Below are 25,349 nucleotides of genomic sequence, written 5' to 3'. Positions count from 1 at the left end.
CCAACCACCAGGGGGCATAATTAAGAGAACACTTTGCCCAAGTTCTTGGTTGCATTGGTTTAAGCTGAAATAAAATTCGGCTTTGGTGGACGATACGGGCGGTTTGTTTTTCTTCCTTCTTTTTCGTACAGGCACAGATCTGCAAGTACCTTAATTACACGTAAGACACATATTTTAGCAGTAAAAAAGCTACAAGTAGGACTCTATCACCGTGGAAATGTGATAAAGATGGGAAACAGAGTGAAAGGAGAAAAGTAGGAAGTCGAATAAAATGTGTTTCGATATATCGATCAGGTGTTCCAGTGTTGAAGTATATTGCAGACATGTGAGTGCAATAAACTTGGTATTTGTGCCATTTAGAAGCAGAGGATGTCCACTACGTCCACTATGAAAAGGAGGAATAAAAATAAAAACATATTTAAAACAAAGGAAATTATTTCGACCGAAGATGAAACATTAAATGAAGGAAGATATGAAGGTATAAAAATATCATAGGAAATTGTAAGATGAAGTCGAGACTTTTAGGAAGGTGAATTTCAGACATACATAATTTTGTATAATTTTATTGTTTCATTTTTCATAATACTGTACAATTGCGAGTTTCTTCTACAATTTCATCTCGCGCATGTTTTAATTTTTGGAAAAATTGTATTAAATTTTTGGCAATACGTATTAAAGACATATTAAAGTATTCATCTAAAAGTCATTTTTTAGGTTGAATATAAACATAAAGAATATTTTGCTCCTTCTTGGAAGAAGAAAGAACATTTAAAATTTGCATAAGAACCGTATTGCCGTCGTAATAAAAACATTCGATATTTTCGTAATACGCATAATATGTATAACCGCGATAACGGTTCCCTCGACGATCGGTATCTCTAAATTCGACCAGATACGTAAAGACAAAATTTATCCCCCTATAAACTCAAATACGAATTCGTTAAACGACGAGAGTCGTAGATTGGTAGAGTAGCGTGGAAGATCGTGGCGCGCCATCATCAATCTCCATCCCCTCGGCGACCTTATCACGCCGGACCAATATTTCACGAGTTACAAGCGTAAATCTTTCCCGATCGGACGATCATAGAGAAAAGAGGAGCCGACTCGACGGATCGGATACTTTGATCTAAGGCGATATTTCGTCGAAGTGCACACGCGTGAATATTTCCATAATTGGACGCAGCCCATCGGTCAGGACGGGCCAGGGTCAAGCTACGATGCTTTCTTCCCCGAATCACGGACAGGGTTCATGACGCAGCAGCATCGCCTAATCTCCATCTCCAATCGCATACGTTGGGTCCAGTGACGCGGTCGGTTCAACGTTGTTAACGACACACGCGAAGTGCATGACCGAAGCGTACAGCCACGGTACGGCACAGCACGGTACGGCATGGGTGGTGATGGTGCGCTCGCGCACCCTGCAAGGTTGAGGGGTGACGGCGACGCGACGCGACGCGACGCGATGGTCGCGGCGTCTGAGCGGAAGGGAGGGAAAGCACAGGTGGGGGGTGGTCACTGGAACGAAAGAGACGAAAGACGAGCGAGAGACGAAGGATAGTGGTGGGGAAGTCGAACGTCGGTGGAGTATGTGTGGTAGGGGAAAAGCGAGAGAGAGAGTAGGGAGTTCGCACGCCGACCGGAACGGCCCCACCGAGTTTTATCCAACGATCCGGGAGGCTCGTCGAGGTAGTGGTCCGCGCCCCACAGCCGCGACAGCTCGAAACGCGTGTCGTTGTGCTGCGTCCGTTTCTCTGTCTCTTGGTAACGTATCTCCTGTCTGAAAGGGAAGCATTGACAGGAAAGTCGCGCGTCGAGACTGGAAATTCGTGTGCTGCTCGGTGTCGTCGCTACACCGGCACCGATATTCGTGTTTTATTCAAAAGCCGAACAACATTGGGGGTCGGGGTGGTGAATTCTCTTTGCTTTCCGGCGGAGAGAAGAGCGCGCGATTCGGATCGCGAACAGAGAACGAGACGTTCGTTCTGTATCCGCGAGGTGGTGGGCAATGATAACAGGAGGCAACGTTCGGGAGGGGGAGACCTCTGCTGACAGTGTCATCGTCGCAGGATTCTGAGTTACTGGAAAAAAGATTTCGAGGAATTATCGTCGATTAACGTCGTATACCGGTGCGTGCGGTGAGCTCGTGCCAGGAGCTAAAAACACAGAGTTTCGTCGAATCTGAAAAATTCGAGGTAGACAGTGAATCGGATCGTGTTGGTAATATACGTGTTTCGTGGTACGTTTTTTCGCTCGATTCGAGAATTTATACGTCGGGGACTTGCAAGAGGCTGTTCGGTGATACCCAGCAACGTTTGCAGGTGCCAGGACATTCGGGGGTGGTGCCGGTTACGCGCTTCTGTTCCCGACTCGTACGCGACACGATCACGAGCGTTCTGGGGGAAGAGACGCCTTCGACATTCGCACCTGGACATTCGCGTACGTATTTTACAACACACCTGGCTCTCGTACTACCTAGTGCGGCGGTGCCGTGCTATGGCCTCTCTCCTTAGGTTCTCTCCTACACCCCCAAACAGGTTATTGATTTTGCCGAAGTAAGGAGGTACGGATGTAGCCCGTACGCCCTGCGGCCTGCGACCTGCTCATTTTTCCACCCCTTCTCTCTCTCTCTTTCTCTCTCTCCCCTCTCTTTTTCTCTCACTCCCTCTCTCTTCTTGCTTTTCGATCTCTTTTTCTCGCGTGCTTGTCCTTGGTGCTTGCCACCCTCTAACGGCAGGTGAACTCTTACTGCGATCTTTTGACACACTTTGACGAATGCCATCGCGTTATTAAATATGTCTGGCATCTCGAATAGAAGTTCTCTGTGAAATTTTTTTACGAGAATGAGAGACATACTGCTTTTTAAAGCTTGCTTTCTTTCCAGTCATTTTCTAGTTCTTCATTCGCGAGTAGACAAAATTACAAATTAAGGATTCTTTCTTATGATATTACATGATCGTGAAGAACGATCACGGTCGAAAAAACGAGACGAGAGCTCGATCGAGAAACGTGATGTTTACTAGACTGACAACGTACTTTGGTTCCGGAAACAGCCGGTGTCGATTCCCTGAAGCCAGGCTAAAGCGGTTGTGTCGTATAGTGCACCGTGTCACTGAACTGTTGGAGCAGACTGTTGCAGTGCTAGCGTGACTATACACGAGACAACACTGCTACGAAGAGATCCCGACTGACAGCGCGGATCGATCGCCGGCGAACTTTTCACTACGAGACTTTGCGGTTCTTTCGTAAAACCAGCGCCTCGTAGTAAATCAATAGAAGCCACGTGAAGTCAGGACCGGAGATCGCGCTGTCGCCCTTACACACACACACATGTACACACATTTTTCTCTTACGTACACACACAGTTTTCTCTATTTCTCTTCTTCTAACTATCTCCTACAACTGTCTCGTTTTCATCCCGTCTATCCCCTTCTTGCTGTTCCATCGAACGATTCGCGCGTTTCCTGAGTTTCGTCGAAGCAGCCGGATCGATATGAAGAGAACGCGGTTCGCGTATACTATATTCGTCTTCCCTAGCGGGAAGACGGAATTAAATAATTAGCGGTGATCGTTCTGATAACTTCGCTCGTTAAATCACGCTGCGTACAAAGCTACTCAGTATGCGTGGGTCGTCGTGGAAACGTCAGCCATCTGTTCCACACGCGGACGAGCTCGTCAATTATATAAGATTTCCCGAATTTCAGCTTATCGATCGACCGTAACCGGGACGTATCTACTTAATTTTTCAGCGATTCGCGTCGTTCGAAATCGTATTTCAATCCGGTTCGTTGAACGCTTCCAGTATCGAATTCTTGTTCCTATTTGGAGGTGACATCCACCTCGCTCGAATGAAAATTTTGTTCATCTTCGGCGAGTGCCAGCACCGCGATTCCATCGTGTCGATGAACTTTTTCGTCGTGCACGATTTTTCGATGTCGCGTGAAACGCTCGCACAGTCAAATCACGTTCACGATGTAAATTTCGGAAACGAAAAATACGTGGATTATTGGCATAGTATATTACCAGAGACCGATATTAGCGGTGCAGAGAATGAGAAGAATTTAGGAAAACGTTCGATCGGCTCTGGACAAATTTCTCGGACGAGCTGAGCATCTTTGATCGAAATAGGGCCAACTCGTAGGCGTGTCCAACCTGGTCTGTTCAACCGAGAAATATAACTGTTTCCGCCACCAGTTGTACAAGTTCTATCGCGTTACATTTTTCTCACACGGCCGACGTGCTATTAGGGAAAATTGTATCGCGTTCATCTTAACTAATGAAAAGAGGAGAAACGGAAAGCACGAGAGATCGTTAGGATTAGATCGAATCTTACGAGCGGTCATGAATTATTGAGTCGTCACATGTCTGCGATCCCTATCGTCGCTGCGTTATGAATTGCTACCGTTCGTATAATAATAGCGTTTATACTTTGGAGCGAATATCGATCCAATAGCGCGAGAAATTTTTTGGTTTGCTAAGAATTGGAAAGCTCTTAACAGATTGCATTATCGAAGGATAGATACATTTGGCTAATGATACTTAAACTGCGATTACAAAAAGTCTACAGGTAGCAAAACAAAATAAAATACAAATTAAAATACTTGTTACGGTATTTAAATTTCCATTCAACTATATTCATAAAAATATGGATTTTCATAAGCATTTGTGGTTTAATGGCTATTGTCATTTGAATATGTAGAAATCCAGATGATTTCTATTAAGTTGTAGATACCTCAATAATTTGTAGATAGACATCCACGTTCTTAATCGAGAGAAGCGATCGATGATATTTCCTTTTCGTAAAAAATTATTATCGAATATCTCTAATTAACTAGGATTAAAATTTATCGACAGTGTTAATGAGTTCTTGAAGTTGGAAGTCGTAAAAGTAACGCTTGAATAAAATAAAACAACAGCCCACGCTTTCACGGTAGCAGATGGCAAAATACGGCCAATGACCAAGCCGTGCAACGTGCGGCAATCCATGGAAGCCCGCCAGTCCCGAAATACGTCGGAAGTAACGGCCATGGAAGGACGTTTTCTGAACGGTTCGTAACTCGTGGTTCCGGCTTCTGTGCGCTAAAATTCTAACAAATAGACAAAAAAATGCCACGACAAAAAATCCGACTACATTGCAATTTTCGTACGATGCCAAACTCTTTAGAATAAAGTAAAAATCACATGTCGCAAACTTTAATCCAAGCTCCGAATTTGTCGTTTGGAAATTACAATAAACCGGAAAAGATGTAGCAAATCTCGCAGTTTCGTTTTACCGCAAAGCTAAAAAACGACAAGCGTTGTAACTTACGATTAGCGTGAAGATTAGCGTACAACAAAAATTTGATAAAATGTACATAAGATTACGTAATGTAAAATTTCGTCAAACCTTAAAATATTTTATTTTTAAACATCGTATGGAAATGCGAGAAATCTTGGAATTGGCGAGGCTTATCGCAAATCGAACGTAAAAACGTTGCTGTTGAAATTGCGTAAAGCTTTTTTCAAGCCTGAGACCAAGTCTCGTGGAAATGAGTTCTCTATTTGACACTGGCGTGGTACAGCCTCTTTGGATACGGCCGTGTATATGCACGCGCGCGCACGCGCCAACAGCCGCGTGGAATGTTCGCCTACCCCGAATAGCCTTTCTCTCTCTCTTTCTCTTCCCTTTCGCTGTTCAACCGCCCTCCGGTTAAAGAGTCTTTAACGTTTACGTGCGGCCAGCTTTCTAAGGCGACTCACTCGGGTCGAAGTTCACCGGGTGTCGTGCCACGATTACGCTTAACCAGGAATCGCGATCGTGTCAACAACAAAAATTCTAGGTGGGTGTAAAGTTCCTTTAATCGTAGAAAGTTCGAATGCGAGCCTGATAAGGTAGAGTTAACGCGAACAGCCCTTCGAGATATCGTCGGACCAATGATTTCTCGTCACTGTTGGAACGATGTAGTTTAGGTCGAGTGGAAAACGCTCGGTTGCATTGTGTTTCTGTTTTGTGTGTGCTTTCGAAGAACTGAGAACGATTGCTTCGACAATTGATTCGATCGACAGTGTGCCACTTCGAGTGAACTAAAACGAAGTTTTCTTGGAAGAAAGATGCTCGTGACCTGTGAACTAACGTTGTTTCCGTGCTGCAAGATGTGCTGATATTTGTAGATATTTGCAGATAACTTCTGCAACTGCAGATAACTGTACATCTTAATCGGTGAAATTTTGAGTAGAGTAATCATCTCTTGATTAGAGAGATCGAGATATCGTATGAAAGATGATTTTATGTTACGATTATAAAAAGTGATGCTTAGTAATACTACAGTGATTAAAAATGTTCGTACCAATCTTTGTCACGTCGTATTACGTCGTTAAAGGTCGCTTCAGTGACGGTAACGTAAATCAATCCTGATTCCAAGTTCCCAAAGATAGAGACGAATAGAAACCACCAGAAATTCCAATATACAACAGTGTCGATACTAATTTCCTCGAGTAAGCGTATCGTACCCAAGAGTTTCACTGTTAGATTAGTTCGTTCTACTTCACGAGATCATCGTATAAAGTTGTATCGAGTCTTCGAAAACAAAATATTCTATCTCCCTACGAAATATTTTATCCAGATTGAAAGGATCTTAGGGATTTGAATACCACGAAACAGGGTATCTCGGTATCAGACATCAAAGGTGGCGTGATACCGCCATTTCGCAGCGTCTCGTCAGAGAGCGACGCGAATCCCTCGAAATACGGAGGTGAAATTTACTTTCTTACCCCTCCCGAGGGAAGTTCAAGTTCTTCGCGAGGGTGACCGCCATGGCGCAGCTTGTCTGCGCAACCATGGAGCAACGAGCATGAGATGGTGATGGTGTAGAGCAATGATTTCACGGTGATTTCATAAAAGATTTACCGTCCCTCTGGCATTTGCTCGTGTCGTCATCAACGGCTCTGGTTATCTACGTTGTCCACATTGTGCACAGAGTACGCCAGGAATCAGGAACGAAATTTACATTTAGCTCAACGAACGTTCTCCTCCCTAGCGTTCCATCCTATCTGTCTTGTCGCCTCGTAAACGAGCCATGGAGGACCCTTTCAGAGACACCGCGTCTGGTTGCACCACGGGGAGGGACCTAGGTATCACCCTCTACCGTCTTAGAATCATCACGCGAACTTCGTGTAGCGTTACCGGGAATGGGCGTTCCTCTATGCCCTCGATCTAGCGCTTCGCGCCTTGGACTTCTCTAATTACAGTTCATTGTTGTTTGCGCACGTACACAACTCGAACTTTGCCTTTTGCATTCAGTCACATTCGCTTCCTACTTTGCGAAAGATGCTTTTCGTGTTTCTTTAACGATAAACTCTGTTTTCGTATCGCGTTAATCGGAGCAGTAAACCGAACGGGTTCCTTTTGTCTTTATCGCATTCTACTCTCAAGCGAAAAACTGCGATCGAAAGATTATTAGCATGTAAATGTAGAAAATCGTGGTGAGAATACGTAATATTATGGATAAAAGAATAATTCACAAATTACGAATAGTTACAAGATTTTATACCGCAAATCTCGCGTAATAAAATATTTTATTCTGATACGTTATGAATAAAAGCGATAATGAACGTGCGTATGCCGTACAATGCATATACCTGAATATTTGCAATTCATGCCGGTTATTGTATTTAATATATAATGTTCCAGTCTGGTGCTTACGAACAAATGCAGAAGATTTTCCTTTATGAATTAATATAATACCAATAAAGCGATCATGATATTTCACGGTCTAATCTTTCATATGAATTTTTATGCGCCGCTTGTACGGAAATGATTGCAGTATTTTCTCCAACGTAGCGTCACAATGAGAAATTCTTTAACATTAAACCTACCAGTGCCGGTCAAACCGCTTTCAAACTTCTACACAAATTTAACCATATTTAAACGTTATCATATCGTTTCATAATTTCTGATTTTTCGTAAAATATGCATACAATATATTTCTCGCTATTTACTTTTAGTTTGCTTTTTTCTTTTCTAAGAACAAATTGTATTCTGCCTTGCCTACCGCGGGCGATCAATTTGATCGGCCGATAAAATATTTTAATTACTCTTAAAATAAATGCAATCAGTACAAAGAAAATGCTATCTCGAGGTCAGATGACAAACAAAATTAGTAATAACAAATAATAACAGCTGTTACGCCCGTAACTTTGTCATAAATCATAATCCATCCCTCGATCAAGATGACCACTAGCTGTCAGGACATATCGATTCAGGCCCATAGTAATCCCAACCGCCATAAAATTTAGCATTTTTTACAGTCCATTGTTAGAAACATTTTGAAAGTCGAGAAGTTCCTTGGGGTTATCGCTCATTCCGATAAAACACGGGAAAAGCGGGTTATTCCCAACTCTACACTCGAGTAACCGTTGGTGGAGGACGGCCAATACTCATCGATATTTTCTTATAAATATCGTTGTCACAGGATCATATTCTTACTTGCTATCGTCCAGATTACATCTTTCGACCTTTCGACCAGAATACATCTCAGTTTGTTAGTTAATCGGTCGACATTTAACCTTGTTATCTCTAAAACTCAGACAAAAAGCATCTCAGAGCGTTTTGTGTAAAGTTGTTATAAAAGGAAAAGTAAAGCATATCAAATTTGACAATAATTTTGTATTTCGTACATGGTGTTATTCTGTGATAAATATTTACTTTAAAAATGTCAAGACTTTTCAAAAAAAAAAATTATAAGAAAAAATAACAGATGTGTGCGATGAACAAGAAACTTCAGCAACTGAAAACGGCATGGAAGCACATGAAAAGCTATTTGCAACCAAATCAGAGTTGAATATTATAAATAAGCGTTTACGTAAGGGCAAAAAGGAAAGAAATTATCGTTGACAGCAGAGAGTGAAACTGGGCCCGATGGAACAGTTTGGAAAGAAATAGATGCGAGTCCCAAACCTGGCAGGACATCGGTTCATAATATTTTTAGGGATATGCTAAACGGCATATAATGAAAGGACAAGTAAAGACGGCATTTTATCTTATCATTGATCACCGTATAAGGGATCATATAATAAAATGTACGGAAGAAGAAGCATTTAGAGTATTGGCGACTAAGAGGGAGTTAGATGCAACGAAACTAGATGCATTTATTGCTCTGCTATATGCCCGCGGTGCATGTCAGGCAAAGAATTTGGATGTTTCATATTTGTGGAATAAAATTTGGAGACCTGGACTTTTTTCAAAGACAATGAGCAGAAATGACTTTGCTGAAATTACGAGGTTCATACGATTTGAGAAGAAGAGCGAAAGAAGCCAACGTTTACGAACCAATAAATTTGCAATGGTATCTACAGTATGGGGCCGATTTATAGAGAATTCATAAAATTGCTGTAAACCTGATGCATACATTATTTTTATATAAAAAATAGCGGGAAAAAACCATGCAATAAAACTATCAACAAGTTCAGATTCGTTACTACAAAAAAGCTTGTCAAGTAAAAAATTGTAAAGGTTACAAAATTACTAAAATTTGTTTAAGATGTGGGAAATATTTTACATTTGATAATAAGATAATTGAATAAGATATATCTCTATATAAATAAAAGTATAATTTTATTTGTCTATAATTGAAATTAAACAAAAGTAAATTTGGACGAAATTTTATGAAAGTTCATCATTTTATATACATTGAGTTATAAATTAACCATTATCTAAGTTAAATCATAAGAACTATTGCTTCTTTAATTACCGATTATTTTGACCGAACACGGTAGAAATAGGTATACACAGTGTCGGTAGGTTTAACATTAAATTCTTGCGCAAGATTACTTCATTTATAAATGATGTCAATCGAAGATAGCAGGAGAACGAAATTATTATTCGATGGAACATGCAGTGCGCAATCACAACGATTAGCGAATCGAGCGATCTTTTCGTTTCTTCGTTGGTAAAATTGGTTTAAAAAACAGGTTTAGCACCTAAAGCGGTCTGCGTTAGTTTCGAAACGGAGGTATTTCGCTTATTAATTAGCATTAAATCGCGATCTGGTTGGTTTCCGCGGATCTTGTCTATCCGCGTGAGATCCACGAAAGCCTCTCGTATACATGAATTTGCGTTATCCTGCAAAAACCATGATAGTCTAGTGAGCCACGGTACGAGATATACGATCATAGATACAAGCGAAGTAAAATTTCGCATTTAGAAACTTTCGCCGAGCACATTAAATAGGGATTTCCACGCGGTTCAGCTTGAAACTACGTTTACTCGTGTGAGTTATTCTTCCCATTAATAGAACGTTGGTGTATTTTTTTTTCACAATTTCCGACCAAACATAGTAAATCATCATTGATAACGTGTCAGTCGGAAATTGATAAATTCAATCGCCTCTTCTTTTCCTCGTGTTCATTCACTCTATTGCGATGTGGAAAAACAATTGCCATCGTTACTGTTTAAACGATCGTATGATCGTTATGGAAGATATATGTGTCGGCCTTTTTTTGAAGATTTATGCAAACGTTTTTGGCTATGATTGCGTCACTGTTTGTTTTAAAACGTGAGTTGCGTATTTTAGAATTTTACTGCAAGTCTTTTGTAATTGAAACAACGTAATCTCTTTGTGTTATATACCATCTTTTGTATATTTTGAATCAGTTCTTGAGTGCTAGATTGCACGGTTTAACCAAGAAGTGAATAAATCCTTGAAAGATGTATATTTGAAATTGATAATAATTTTCTTTACACTATTTCTCATATTGTTTCGTGTCTTATAAATATATTTATATATATTACATTTGTTTATGCATATTACATGAAAATAGAGCTGGAGTAGTTGAATTGTATATGGCAGGTAGAACATAAATATAAGAACATTCTCGTCGTACCAACTAATTTAACGATTAATTCACACTTTATGACTTCACTGACGGAATGACACTTCGGTTACAATTCGCGACGTCTATTAGAGAACGTTTTAAAATCCTCTATGAAATTATTACGGTTTGAGTATTCTTCATATTCTTCGAGATCTTGAGCTGTCGCATTTGTAATTTCTCATTCATTACGATAGGGCGGAAAAGAGAAGAAAATCTTCAAGCCACAAAATATATGGGAAGGCTCGAAAGCTCGGGATTATTGTGAGCACAGTAAACGTTAGCTGCGTGTACCGCGGCTTTTGTTTCACTAACAAATTTATGAAAACGCGTGTTGCGCGCCTCATTGGGATATTTCGGTGTTCATTCCATAGTAATCAGAGTTGAACGGAAACGCGACAGGGAAACTTGTCTTCCTGAGTCGCAATTAATACTTTTACAAAACTGCCGGCATTCAACGTAAATTAAGAAGTAATCCTTTTAAACTTTTCGTTTCGAATTGCGTCATGACGCAGTCTTTAAATGATTCCGTTTGCCTAGCTAGGCGAAACTCTCGAAATGTCGTTTCTCTGTCCCTAGTTACTCGCTCGAAGAAGAGATACAACGAATTCCTCTAAAATTGAAATTCAGTCTGCGAATTTCGACTGCCGTAGATTATAGAGAATGGTGTACAATAAATATATTTTTAACGATAAAATTATACCGAATTATGTCCATTCGATGGAATAGAAAAATACAAAGTACAGTCTTTTGTGGTATATCTTCTGTCTATGCTTGCACACTTAAATATATTCGATCTGTTTCTTTCCAAAAATATTGTCACTCAAACCAGTGATACTTTTGTTTTCTTACTGTTGTCGTACTTTAAGTTTTTTTTTTTTTATTTTATTTTGGTTATTTTACAATTTGTCCTTATGGACATTTGGTAAAGTGTTATATCTTATTGGTGAAGAAAAAAAAAAATAAAAATAAAAAATAAATATAGCATGTGGGCGGCTACCCCCAGCGGGGTGCCAGCTTCGTTTTTTCTAAGTTATATCTTTTATGGTCGTACTTTAAGTGATTTATATTTTATCAACAGTTTCATATCCATAATGAAAATTGGAAATGAAATTGGTTAAAGGTAAATGCGTGAACAGTTTCTAAAACTTTTCACACAAATGACAATAACAAAATACAAAGTACAACTAATTTAGAACAAAAAAATTAATGGAGAATTTGTGCAATTAAAAAATTTAGAAGCGCTGATTTGTTGCTTTTAGGATGGATCGAGTGAAACAAACTTTCCGCGTGTAAAAGCAAACGCGAAATTAATTCAACCTAAATGAGCGCGATCAAATGGTATTATTTACCACTGAATACGGAATATTATACAAGCTTGCAAATTGATTTTATTTACAGTACATTGTAACTGTTCTTAATTAATTATACCGTGTCACGCCTCTGTGAATACAGTTTCAGTCGCAGTTATAAAGCATCGCCTTTGGGTAGAGCACAAAAAAGACCTATCCATCCGTATCGACTTGGATTTTGTTATTTACGGCCAGTATTCTCTAAGAGATGAACTCTAAAGACGTAGTGACTCATTGGTTCAATTGACTCGCGTGCCGTTGCTTTTAAAAGATGAATAAGCAATTAGATTCGCAACGAGTTTTAGTTCATCATCCCCGTTTATTTTACCTACCTTTCTTTTAGGCGATTAATGAAACTCATTGATAATTCGACAACCGCTGACACATTATCACTGTGCTTTAATGCTCTTTCTCAGAATATTTAAACGTAAATTATATATATAATTATATAATTAATTATATTTAATATATATATATATATAATTATATATATATAATATATATAATATATATATAATAATATAATATAATAATAATAATACAATAATATATATATATATATAATTAATTAAATATATATATATATATATATATATATATTGTATGAATGTAGATTTTATGTTTATTATATACGTTCTAATTTAATTTAATGTTCCTCGATCGAACACGATCTTTCCGAACTAATCTCAGTAATTCATCGCAAAATTCGAAACAAAAATTGCCGTGATGCAGCAGCGTTTCTCGAAATAGTCCACGTCTTCGTTGGTGAAGTCTCGAGCAGCTTCAGCTCCGCTAATTGCCACTAAATTAAACACAACTAACAACGGCAGTTGAGTTCCTTGGTTCCTTCGTTCGACTTACAATCGACCAAGACAATCGAAACTGTAAAACCGACGTAACGTTCGAAATTGTCTATGAGCATTGCGACACGAGATTTATCATTGTCAAGAAGAAACTAACAGAAACCGTTACGATCGCAGATCACGTAGACGCCGTTGTTAGTAATTGGCTTTCTTACGTGTGCTAGTAAAAGAAGATAGATTTGGCTGTTAATTAAGTATCTAACAGCTTTATCGACCTTAAGACGAAATTACGCTACTCTCGGCGATAAGAATCATCTTAAATTTAAACGATTACCACTAAAGAACTCTCATTATCGTTCACCCAAGAACCAATTTCTTTTTATACAATCATCCGATAGCTTCTTCAGCGGCTTCCGCGATCGTCGACGGGTGGAATAAAATCTTGTGGCGTATAAAGAAATCGCAACTTACGGATCGTTAGGTTTTTATTCAGTCGGCAATACCGAAACGATCATTTCCATTGAATGTACTTAAACAATCGCGTCTCTAAGAATATAATTTTCCACTTAAAAGTAAATAATTTGTAGTTTCTAATTTATATTAACACAAAACATGTTGTTATACCTTTAAAAATCATCGAAATTTTATATCTGTTAATTTACAATTTTCTCTCAATGATTTAAACGAATAAATAATTTTTCAATTTAAATAATCAAAGGAATATACGACCCATAGAAATTGCATCAATCATAATAATAAATATGTATAAAGTCGAATTGAACGCCTAGTCTGCCACTACAGATCCACAGAATTTCCATGAAAAATTACGAAATTGATCATTTAAATCACTCTAACCATTCTAATGTTAAACCTTCCCCATTCAAGATAAATAAAGAAACCTTCACATTCACAACCAAACCCGCAATCTCTTTCGATATCCATTTACTCAACGCTCAGGTTCGCGTCCGATGATCATTCGGCGTCTGGTTGGATAGGCCTCCGCAACCTTGAACCGAATATATAAAATCCCGGGCTTGATGGAGGAGTCACGATGGTCAGGCATTCATACTAATTAGGCTACGCGTTTGCACGCGAACCAATAACGTGTCGAAGGGTGGATAAACGCATGAGAAGGGGGAATTCCCCAGGCAGGCCGGTGGTGCGTGCGATTCGCAACAATGGGCAGGGGTGTCATCGAAGGGTGGAATACAATGAGCCGAAGAGTCGACGCGGGAACAGTTACGCGTGCAGGAGCTGCAATTTTGTAAATAGGGAATAGCGTTGGATTATTCTATGCAGCGATGATTCAAACCTCTGCTTGTTCCGGCAGCTGTGTGGTATCTGGCTTGGGGTTGTACAGAGAATTCCAATCGTCGCGTCGTTTCGATCCAGAGCTCGAATCTTTCGCACACCGCATACTTTCTCCTCATGCGGGTAAATGGAGTGCCATAAAATGAACGTGAGAGAATCGAACTATTCGGAAGTCATCGATCAACTCTATAAATTGAACAGGAGAGATGACGTAAATAATTGCAGGTTCCGAGCTGGTAATGGTAGTGGAAAAGAATATTTGTAATCGTCATTTTCATCTACATTTCAATTTGTAGTGTTAATAATCTCTGAATTCGTATATTTGTCGATCGTATAAGAAAATACGTATGGGATAGATTTTGTGCGTTAACTTCTCATTTATTCATATGTTTTAGTAATATTTATGCGTTGTTAATACCGATTGACCACAGTAACGACAAGTTTGTGGCAATGCCTGTATGCAATAAAATTGAAAAATTTACGAAAGGTAAGGCCGATAAGTTTAGCTGCTTAGAGACTCGATTATTTCTTGCTCATAGATGTTCCCCTTTTTTGAAAGGGTCTATTGATTTTCCGTGCTTGTATTTATTTTGGTGAATTCGTAGGCGGAGGTCGATCGAGTAGTTTGATAAGTGTGTTGGGTAGAGAATGAAAGCTTTTGAAAGAGGTGAATATAAAGATTTTGTCGCGCTAGTGGAGGTATTGGTGTGTAAGTGTTTTTATAAGCAAAAGCAGTTTTTCAATGGCTGAAAGAGATTTTAGTCGCGAATCTAATTTTTGCAATTTCAACGGTGTTATCCGTTACATCTCGTGAGTGAAATAAAACACAATCCTTCATACTAATTACACCCTAATAGGTGTTATCGTGCAGTATCACGAGGCCGAACCGCGGCTACAAATAAGCCACATCTATTTACAAGCGTCGTGGTGCGACGACCCCAACGTATAAATAAATTCCACGACTAAAATACACGGCGAATAGTCTGAATAACTCTAAACAACTCATTCAGGCATGCTTTTTCCGCTTTTCTGGAATGACCGGCGTGCATTCACGGTGTCTCGACCAAAGAACAGAGACGTTTTCATAATAACATTTGTTCACGTTTGTTCACGTTTAACCTAGATAGATTACAAAGTAGAAATTATTGTTTTTCCTGCCAGAACGTGTGAATCGAATGAAATTGAAGTTTGTTATCAAACGTTTCGGAAAGAGTTGAATAACGATCAAATATTTTTTCATTCTTTTATTCTTTATATAAATATACCGAAAAGTACAAACATTTGCAGAATGCACGTAATATAAAGATATACATGAAATATCCAAAGTAATACTCAGGTTGTAGATACGCACTGCTTAATAAATGAAACTAATCTCTGTTTGTTTTTTTTTTTTTTTATCATCGTGACAAAAATATGAATTTTCATACTCATATCTATTAAAATTGCAGCATGATTTTTGAATTCGTGCAACATGCGATGTTGGACACAAATTTCAATCAAGTTAGTTTTCTAGTTTCTTTGTGCTGCAGTAGAACTCTATTTGAACCCATCGCAAAACAAACAAGTCATATAACAAGGATGTATTGATTTTTCCAATTGTCTATGATTTTTCGTTCAAATAATAAAAGTCCAGGTTCAGATAAGTGGATTCTATAGGTAGCAGCTTATGTAATCCAGCCAAAATTTTCGTTTCAATAAATGAAGTTCTATTGTGAAAGCGATTATGTATATGTATCTTGCGCATTATCAAATCTTATCGAACGAATAATTTGAACAAATCACAAATTTTACGAATACAGGTTCTATTGATTGCCGATTGAAATATTTATCGTACGCAGTTATGTCTTAAATAGTTTCTCATCAAAGAAATTACATAATTGTGTAAGATTTAGATCGGATTATTACATTGTAGTATAACTTTCATTACAGAATTATAGAATAACTAACAACATATTGTAGGCAGATTGCATTATTCACTGAGGATCAATGGCTCGTAATTGTTCCCCCAATATTTTGAAATTATCTTCTCCAAATTGTTTAATAAATGCATCAAATTTTGAGAATAGTGCATCGAACACTATCACGAACATACGTCGTTATCTGCAATCTACAACCAACAAGAAAATATTACAATGAATAACACGCTTTGAACATTTTATGAATCTTTGTATTTTTTCACTCTTCCAACAAAACCAAACGCAACCACCAACTTTTCTGATGAAAATATTTCAACTTGCTCCACCGTGTATAACTTTTTATCATCTCGCTTCCGTATTCGACCAAACGACCATTCGCCAGCCGAAAAAGCAGGCAAGAAACGATAGCATTGAGAAACGTTCTAGGACGTTCGAGATCGGTCCTAATATGCATTCACGTACACCACCGGATTTCACGCTGCGACCAGTTATGTCCGTGTCGTGCGAGCATTATAAAGTTGGTTACGCCATATGGCGTCGATGGAGCGTAAAGGGTCGCCGGTCCTCGAGTTCCTGAAAGCCGCCTCGCTTACCAGTCCTTCACCTTGGGTGAAGAGAGCTCGCCATTACAAGGAGATCCCGCCCTTTTGTTTGGCCCATCGTTCGCGCGCGCGTTCTCATTTTGCGCGTACGTGCTTTCGCGACGCGTCGAAAGATCGTCGTCTCGTCCCTGGGGCAATTAACGCTTTCTCTCATTTTTTTTTCTTTTTTTTAACCCTTTCGCAAAGGGTTCGTGGAAATGAACTATAAACGACGGCCCACAGGGAGAGAACGAGTATCGACTGCGCACCGTCGTACTTCCGTCCTTTCTCCAAGATAAAATGACGTTTCTGACGCTTCGTGATATCCCCCGGGTAAGACTCGCAACGCTGATCGATTCGTTATACGTGATCGAAATTTTTTTTCGTCGGCGACTGAGATCGTATACCGTTAAGCTAATTGGCTCATTGTGGGATGTTTTGCGTAAAGAAAACAACTGATGAACCATAATACGCGTATTTCTAGCGGTTTTCTGATATTAATGTCATTTCGTAGTTTTAACAAGAGAGAGTGACGTTTCAACATACATATTTTGAAAAATGAAAAATGCTAAATAGGATATTTTGATCGAGGGGAGCGGTACGGATGCGTGTGACACAGCATTAAATGGTGGAAGTAGTATTTCATGGAAACTATTCGATGCTTTGTTAAATGCATTGATTCATTCAATCAGGATACATAGTAACAATAATTTCGAGTTTGTTAACGTAATTATCGGTGTAATGTATTATAAGGTGCAAGTGAGATTTTTTAGGAATACTGTTTTGTCACTCGTATTAAAACGAATTACGTTGTTATATACGAAAGTAGTAGCGAGCATTTTATTGAATTCGTAACTAAAGTTACTCTGTGTAATAAATTTATTATACAGAATAATACAAATTTATTACGGGGTAGTATTGAATTAAGTGAAATACTTAAAACTCGAAGTTCGTCGGAGAATAGTTAAAAATAAATTCCTCGTAATTTATCACGCAAGTGCTCGATCATTTAATTCATTAGCACGCTAAACAGCGAGCCACTGACCGGCGTAATAGAGCGTTTAATTAACTCAATAATCAGAGTTTTTTGCGCTGGAAACTCAGTTTCAACGTTAATTTGCATTTTGAACGCGATATATGGAGAGCAGCTCGCGCATCGTTAAATACGCTCGAGCTTAACTAATAATACGATGACGCGTCTGTGCGTTAACCTTTTTTCTCCCTGTTTGCAGGGCTCGGAAGGAAAAAAACGAGCAGTCGTGTTGAACTCCTCGTTGTTTCTCTTCTTAATCGACCGCGTCAATAAATGCAAAACTCTATCTAGCATGCAAAATATTCACTGTGACGGTCCGGCTCGGTCTCAAAGCTGACCCTTCAAAGGGTTGGACGGGAGAATAACAGGATGTGAACGCAATCAACGACGAATACGCGGCGTAAAAGGCGTCGAACACAATGAAGCCGTGGACACAGCCGAGCTTCGATATTGTTTTCCTTTGATCCCTACCTAGGAAGGTTAATTATTAAAATAACTAATTTCCTTTATATCACAAAAACTGAGACTATCGCGTTGACATACATAGATTATTACGATCTTTGATTCGGCAGAGGAATTTTTCTTCACTGGAAATTGTATTCTTTGAAAAATAGACATTAGCATATCTAAGAAACGTCGAGCGTATTTAATGAAAATTGTGCGAATAATTATTGCTCGATATATCTTCATTTTTATAATTTATAATTTATGAGAATTTAGCATTTCGGCGTCGTATTATTAGCGTCAACGATGCGATCGATTTAGATTGGTAAATTTTATACTTCAACAAGGATTAATCTTGATTCTTATTCCAATAAACGAAAGTGTACGAGGGCAGTTAGTTTACGTCCTTCCTTTGTTAGGCCTTGACCCTAGATCACTGGGTGTAGTTGTTTTATTAATGAAAGACTGGCTTGCACGCAGCCTTCGATTATCCTGCGGCTGATACAGAATTTAATTTATGGCGTAACCAGTTCAGGCACAAATTTCCCAGGAATATGTCGCGTAAGCGCGTTACCGCGGAATTCGCTCGATCCACTTAGGCTTAAGATACTTATTTCTGGTGGCGATATCGCGGTGGATACGACGTTAAGTGGATCAGTGGAGTTTTACAGTGCAACAATATTCGAGGAACTTTGGTGGGACTGCTGTATTCCCTTTCCTCGCCTCCGCAAGGAAATCTCCAGTGAACATACACCGTGCACCTAAATTCGTAATACAAGCGAATGTCACGGAAATTCTATGGCTCAAACTCGTAATAAGACGAAAATTACGGATGATAAAATGGCGTGGAAAATTCCATCTTTGAGAAAATCGAGTTTCAAAATTTGTCAAACATCTGTACCTGTATTTGACTGATGTTCGATCAGACAAAGGCAAATAATGTACATACGAAAAGAAGTCGAAGAGATTTAGGTCTACTTGCTATATATTCCAGTTACGTTCTAAACAAACGACCAGTTAGCTTGTACGTACAGCAATACAATGCTAGCTAGATTTGGGTCAATTATGAACGGTAATTAATCGATTAGCCCTCGATGGTCATCGTGGTTTCGATAAGACTTGGCTGGCGGGAGTTCCATCGGTACATCGTTGGAATTAAGACAGTATTGGAACGTCTGTAATGTCTGACATTACTTCGAGTTATTTCCTTGTGGTTTGCGATTGCGTACATGGAATCAGAGTCGCGGAGAATTTACTTTGCCGAAGGTTTAATAATTTCTCCAAAGGTAATTCAATTTTGGACACGTAGCGGCAAACGAAATTTATTGGTCGACACGATTCGTTGGCTTTGTGATACAGGATATGTGCTTTGAACTCTTTTCGTGACGTTTTTAGTCGACTCTTTATGAAAGACCTCGATAATAGAAACCCTATATTACTATCGACGTACTCTTGTGCTTGCTTCATTTTTACTGTCGATACTTGTATTACGTCGATGGTTTTCCTTTTCTCAGTGTTTTATCGTTATGTAGCTGGAAGACTTTAAAAATTACTCTGTCACGGCAATCCTTGGTTATTATAGTTCAGTGTGTTCCACGCTTGAAAAATGAACATCTAAGATGTAAGGGTCGTTGGAATGACACCGATTCCGTAGGAACGTTAAATAAAAAGAACGTAAAAGACCCGGGGCTATCGTATTTCAAAAACCGACGGGAGTTCAACGAAGTCTTTGATTAATTACCGATTAGTTTAATAATTAATGGTGCGCTCATCGGACAATCAATTTAAATCAAAAGTGCCGGTGCTGCAGCTGAACTCGCGAATCTCGTCGAGTGATACCGGCAAAGGAGTCAATGAAACGGTTCACGTGGAAATCGTTTTCCTGAGAAGCGTGTAAAATCCCATAAATCTTCGACTCGTGACTCAGCGTTACCCCGTCGGGTTACGCCCAGTGATCTTTTTTGCGTTTTACGTTTCAGCCGGATAGGAAGGGGGACAGGATCTTCCTATCAATTACCACGCTATGACGAACTATCAAACGAAAGGGATCGGGACGCCCTGCCTGCGCGAGGATTAGTTTAAACGATACAGTATGTCTTGGCAGTCTGCTTTTGCAATGCGCGTCCAAAGTATTTTATGGCTTATCGTTCCCCTTGGAAATTTATTTAATTCTCTGTTGCGTTATATCGCTGGAAAATTGCCTATTTTACGATACGCGAAAATCACAGGAGACAAATATCACGAGTAGCAACGTCGTCCTATTATTTTTTCTACTAATCTCTTGTTTCGTATAATATAGATTGGCACCTTTCCGAAGTTAACTACCGGGTTATACGGGGGACACCTGTATTTGTCATAACTGTGTCGAAAAATTATTCGGATCCATATAAATCGCATCGTTCTAAATTTGTTCGTGAAATCGGGAACGTAGTAAAGTATTTTTATACAATCTGATGTATCCTCATAAGCGTACATTCTAGAAACGGAATACATTTCCTAAAATACATTGGTGCTTGAAGTCAGATATGTTGAGATAAAAATTGGTGCACGTTAATTGCTAAGAGTTATTCGAATGTTGGCAGTGAAAATAATAAAACTCGACCATTCTCTCTCATGGTACGCTATAAAAGGTTATGCTTTTTCGTGGCTCTGCTCGACACAAAGAAACACTGATCCCTATTGCGTTCCATGGAGGGTCACATTTCATTTCTCGACGTTGCAGCGTGCCCGACGGAAGTTCCATTTATTTTATTACAAGAATCCTGGTGCAGCAGCCACCGCCGAGACGAATCCGATGTTGGATATTCGTCTTCGTTATAGAGGGACCACTGTGCTCGTTAGAAGGAAATTTTCTACAAGTGCTAGTTTAGCGATTAGAGGGAAGGGAGACCTCGTATATACGTACAACTACTCTTGTGTTTTAACTGCCGCTTTCTTTTTTCTTCCTGGCAATAAGTGGTATTCTTATGTACTTCGAAAACCGAGGTCGAGGGCCATTAAGAATTTGATTCGGTGCTTCGGTGGATCGACTGGAAAAATAAACGGTGTCAATAACAAGGTGTGCGTGAAACTATTGGATCGAAATTATTAGGGCGATCCGAGTCTGTGATTCGTTTAAATTGCCACTTAATTGGATACTGTACGAAATTGGAGTACACGGGTGGTTTCATAAATTGAAACCTTAGAAGTAAAATCACTTAGAAGGAAGATATTTAGCTTTATCGGTGAACTGTAGATTTTTATGCAAATTAATAATTTTTAAGAAAGTGGAACATGAACAGAGATTTGTCGTACCATTGCTATCAGCAAGGAACGATTTATTTCTAGTTTCTGTTAGTCGTTTAAGGAGAATCGAAATCATGCGCTGTGTTTCTACTGTTTGAAGAAATCTTTCTACAGTCGTCTGGCTGTGGTAGACTCTTCTACATATAGTAGCGAACTAGGATCGATAATTGTTTCGTTGCTCCGTAGAAACAGGTTAGCTACGTTCCTTGCGCCTTTGAAAACGTTGGAATTCCGAACTCCTACGAAACATTCTTTCAATTTCAAACGTGAACAGTTATCTAAGAATACGACAGACGCTGCAGTACTATTTTTAATTTGCGACAGTAGAGAAGACATTGCTATTTCATGACGGTATACACATGATGAGAATCGTGCGTGAAATTGATAAAAATCTATTATTGCTTGCTATAATCGGTAGATACGTAAATTATTTACTCGATTGCCAGACACTTTTTAAATAATAATTCCAAATTGAGCTTTCTCGTCTTAATCATCTTCGATTTACGACTAAAATCAATGGCACGGTTAAAAGATAGGTCGTCCACGATTAACCTCAAGAATTTGTTAAAGTTATTAATCTTTTGTGAAAGTTTTTAATCATAAGCTTAGATCGAAAGAGCCGATAGAAGTATACACCACAAAGAATATTCTTCCACGTCAAGTTTAGGTTTTCCTGAAAAAGCGAGTCTCCCGGCAATCCTCGTGACCTGTTCATACCTTATTAAGAAAAAGACAAAGCTTACAGAGTTACAAAGAGAGCGAGACTTAAATTAAAGTCACCAAGCACAAAGTAATTCGTTCTTTGAAACAAAGAACGTCGTTACAGTTCTTCGGAAGAGAATTTAAAGACTTTTCATCTGTATACAAGAACGTCGTAACAAAATATTTCATACGAAAATTCATGAACGTCCCTCCTACCACCTGACTATCGGAATCGTTCTAGCTAACGATAAAAATAATCGTCGCGCGTCGCAGAGAATTCAATAGCTTCCGTTCTCACCGAACTTGCTGGTTTCGTTCTGTCTGGAGACTATCAAAAGAAAGTTCTCAACGTTATGTTTTTTTTTCTCTCTTCCACGGACAAGTTGGTTTTACGTCTAATTATAGTCAGTGCAATCACGTTTCAGTCGTTTGTCCCGAAACCATTGCGTTGGGTTGACCCTGTCCATGGCGCGGCGCGAGCACGATCTAAATTCAGAAAGTTTTAAACTGCGCGACAGTGCAGAAAGCCCAGCCGGAGCAACAACATCTAGCAACTTTGCAGATTAACTGCTTCTAACAATAACGGGCGACAGTAGTAACCGTAGTAGCAGAGGAATAGCGACGAGGGTTGCTTTAGACGCATGCAACCGCTATCGATTGACATCCCCGCTTCGTCCTCGCCACCGACACCGCCATAGTAGACACTGCCGCCACTGCCGCGCCAGAACCCTCTTTCCTTTTCTCTCAATCAATTCGAGTAGCTTCCTCTCTCTTCGTTCAACGTCCTATCTTCGTCGTTTCTCGCGATCCATCTACCTTTCTCCTTCTATCTCGTGGTTATTTCTTCAGTCTGAGACCTGTTCTTTCTCTTTGATTCTCCTAATGCCGTCCTTCGTTCCATAGTGAAATTTTGCGAACATTTTCCATCGCCCTCCGAGTTTCTTCGTCCCTTTCACTCGTTGGCTCTTCCATTTACCACCCTCCCACCGTCTCTTTCTGATTTCGTCGCTGAACGTCGTACTCACGCTCCTCCAAACCGTCCTCTCTTTTCCCTCTGGCTCACCGTTCTTACTCCCTCTTCACTACCCTCTCAACGTTTTCCTAGAGCCACGAGAGAGCCTCTCTTCATTTCGACCCTCCTTCCAGAGTCGCCTTTCTCCGAAGTATAGCTTCTCTCTTTCTCTTGCAACTGCAACTGCTTCGCCCCTTTCCTCCTGGGTCGGCTGTGTTACTGGTTCCTCTTCGTTCCTCCGGCCCTCTCTCGCTTTCGCACCCCACTCGGTCGAGAGTTTGTCGTCCTCGGCGTGGCTGTCTCGCCGTTAGATTTCTTCCGTGAACCCCTGTACGTACGAGGGTCTCCCTTACGCGACACAGACGACGCAGAGAACCTAGCACGTAGTGGGGTGAGGAAAGACGGCGTGGAGACGATCGAGCGCGTTGTACAGGAGACACAGCAGCAGAAAGGAGGAAAAGGGAGGCACACAAAGGGAGCGTCCTCCAATCGGAAGCTTCCGAAATATTTTACGAGCTAAACTGCGCCGGCGGCCTTTACACTGCCTGCAGGAATCGATGTCCGAAGATCAGGCGCCGAAGGCTAGTGACGGACGCGAGAATCTCTCTGGCTTTTCCTGTTAAGCGGTTTAACTATGTATCGGTGACTACACCTGTCAAATTTCTGCTAACGAGAACCAGGGACCTTCGCACGTTTTGATTTTCATCAAGCTTCGACGAACAGATCTCTGGAAACTTGTAAAATATCGGGCGTGGAATTTAGCCTCTGTCTATTAGCTTATTCGAATAACAGCAGAAATTATTAAAAATAACCTTCCATATTTCACCTGCAGCAGGGACTCAACCGGTTTAGGTCAGCGCATAAGTCAGCACATAATCCACGGTCTGATATCGAATTTGTAGTAAAAAGTAACGTGTTCGTTTCCTACTTTTTCGAATTCACACTCGGTTATTTGATAAATGTACACCGCTGCATACATATATTCATATAAAACTTGTCGAAGTGCAAGCTGAACATGGATGAAATACCCCGAGCTACGTGAAAAATTCTTTTTCTCGCTTTCGCAATTTACTCGAAGAATTGGGCTTGTATAATAGGTTTAAAAATTTCCACACATTCTTGTATAATTTCTTTACGCGATGCTCTCTGAAGGTGTTTATTCTCATAACACGATATAACGTCTAAAATGCGAAATATCCATGTGACTTTTACAAGTTTATTATTGAAATGAAATATTATGGAGAAGGAATAGGCGCATAAAAAGACGAAGTATTTTTAATAAATAACAATACGTAAGCAGTCTACTACTTTCATCTCCTTCTTTGTCTTCATCTCATCTTGTATTTATGAATAGCACTTTTATCTTTTCTTCTATACAAGTGCCACTTTCTCTACGCCTACCCATGCGAATAAAGAATTTATCGGGTCTGAGTGCCCCAGTTTTGTAATACGTACGAAAAATTCGTCAATTTTTTTTTAGTATCTGTTGCATAATTTTAGAGAATATATTCATCTTCGGATGTATAACATTCTGAAAATTCCTTATCAGAGTGGAGATGAATATCTATCGACGATAATAGATGACATAGGTTTCGTTAGAAATAAATAATTGAAATAATAAACCGCGTAGTTTCAGAAACACGCGACTAAAAATGATATTCTCCTTATCGTATTTTTAATAATATTTTTCTATATCAACACAACTATCCGAGATGAACGTTCGTATTTTAACAATCGTTTAACGGAAACGTTCTTCGTTATTCAGTATTTATTTTCATATTATGTGTGATGTATAAATTACTTGTTTCTTATAAAACGAGCTGCAAAGGAAGCCATCTATCTATCTAACCCGTCTCTGTTTCTAACTTAATCGAAAAGCGTCGAGAAATAACAAAAAATCCTCGTTCTTCTCTTATTCCGAAGAAACATTTTATTTATGCAGCATGGACATCAACGCCAACGTTCCAAAAAGACACTCGTAAAACTTGACCCGTAACTACATCGTTTCAAAATTTCAGCTTGTCCTCTCCGCTTTTCCGCAGCATCTCGTCGGTCCGTTTTCCCA

General features: G+C 39.5%; 1 protein-coding gene across 1 annotated transcript in view; it reads left to right on the top strand.

Annotated features, from left to right (window-relative positions):
• Nucleotides 1-1,686: 1,686 nt before the first annotated feature.
• LOC132911187 (neural-cadherin-like) overlaps nucleotides 1,687-25,349 on the top strand; it is a 52,735-nt gene continuing 29,072 nt past the window's right edge. The window contains exon 1 of the mRNA XM_060967612.1: nucleotides 1,687-2,436. The gene's annotated coding sequence lies outside the window, so the exon portion shown is untranslated. The remainder of the gene's footprint in view (nucleotides 2,437-25,349) is intronic.

The sequence above is a fragment of the Bombus pascuorum genome, chromosome 1, assembly GCF_905332965.1.
Source record: "Bombus pascuorum chromosome 1, iyBomPasc1.1, whole genome shotgun sequence".
Taxonomy (NCBI): Eukaryota; Metazoa; Arthropoda; class Insecta; order Hymenoptera; family Apidae; genus Bombus; species Bombus pascuorum.
This window is presented reverse-complemented; position numbering and strand designations above follow the sequence as displayed.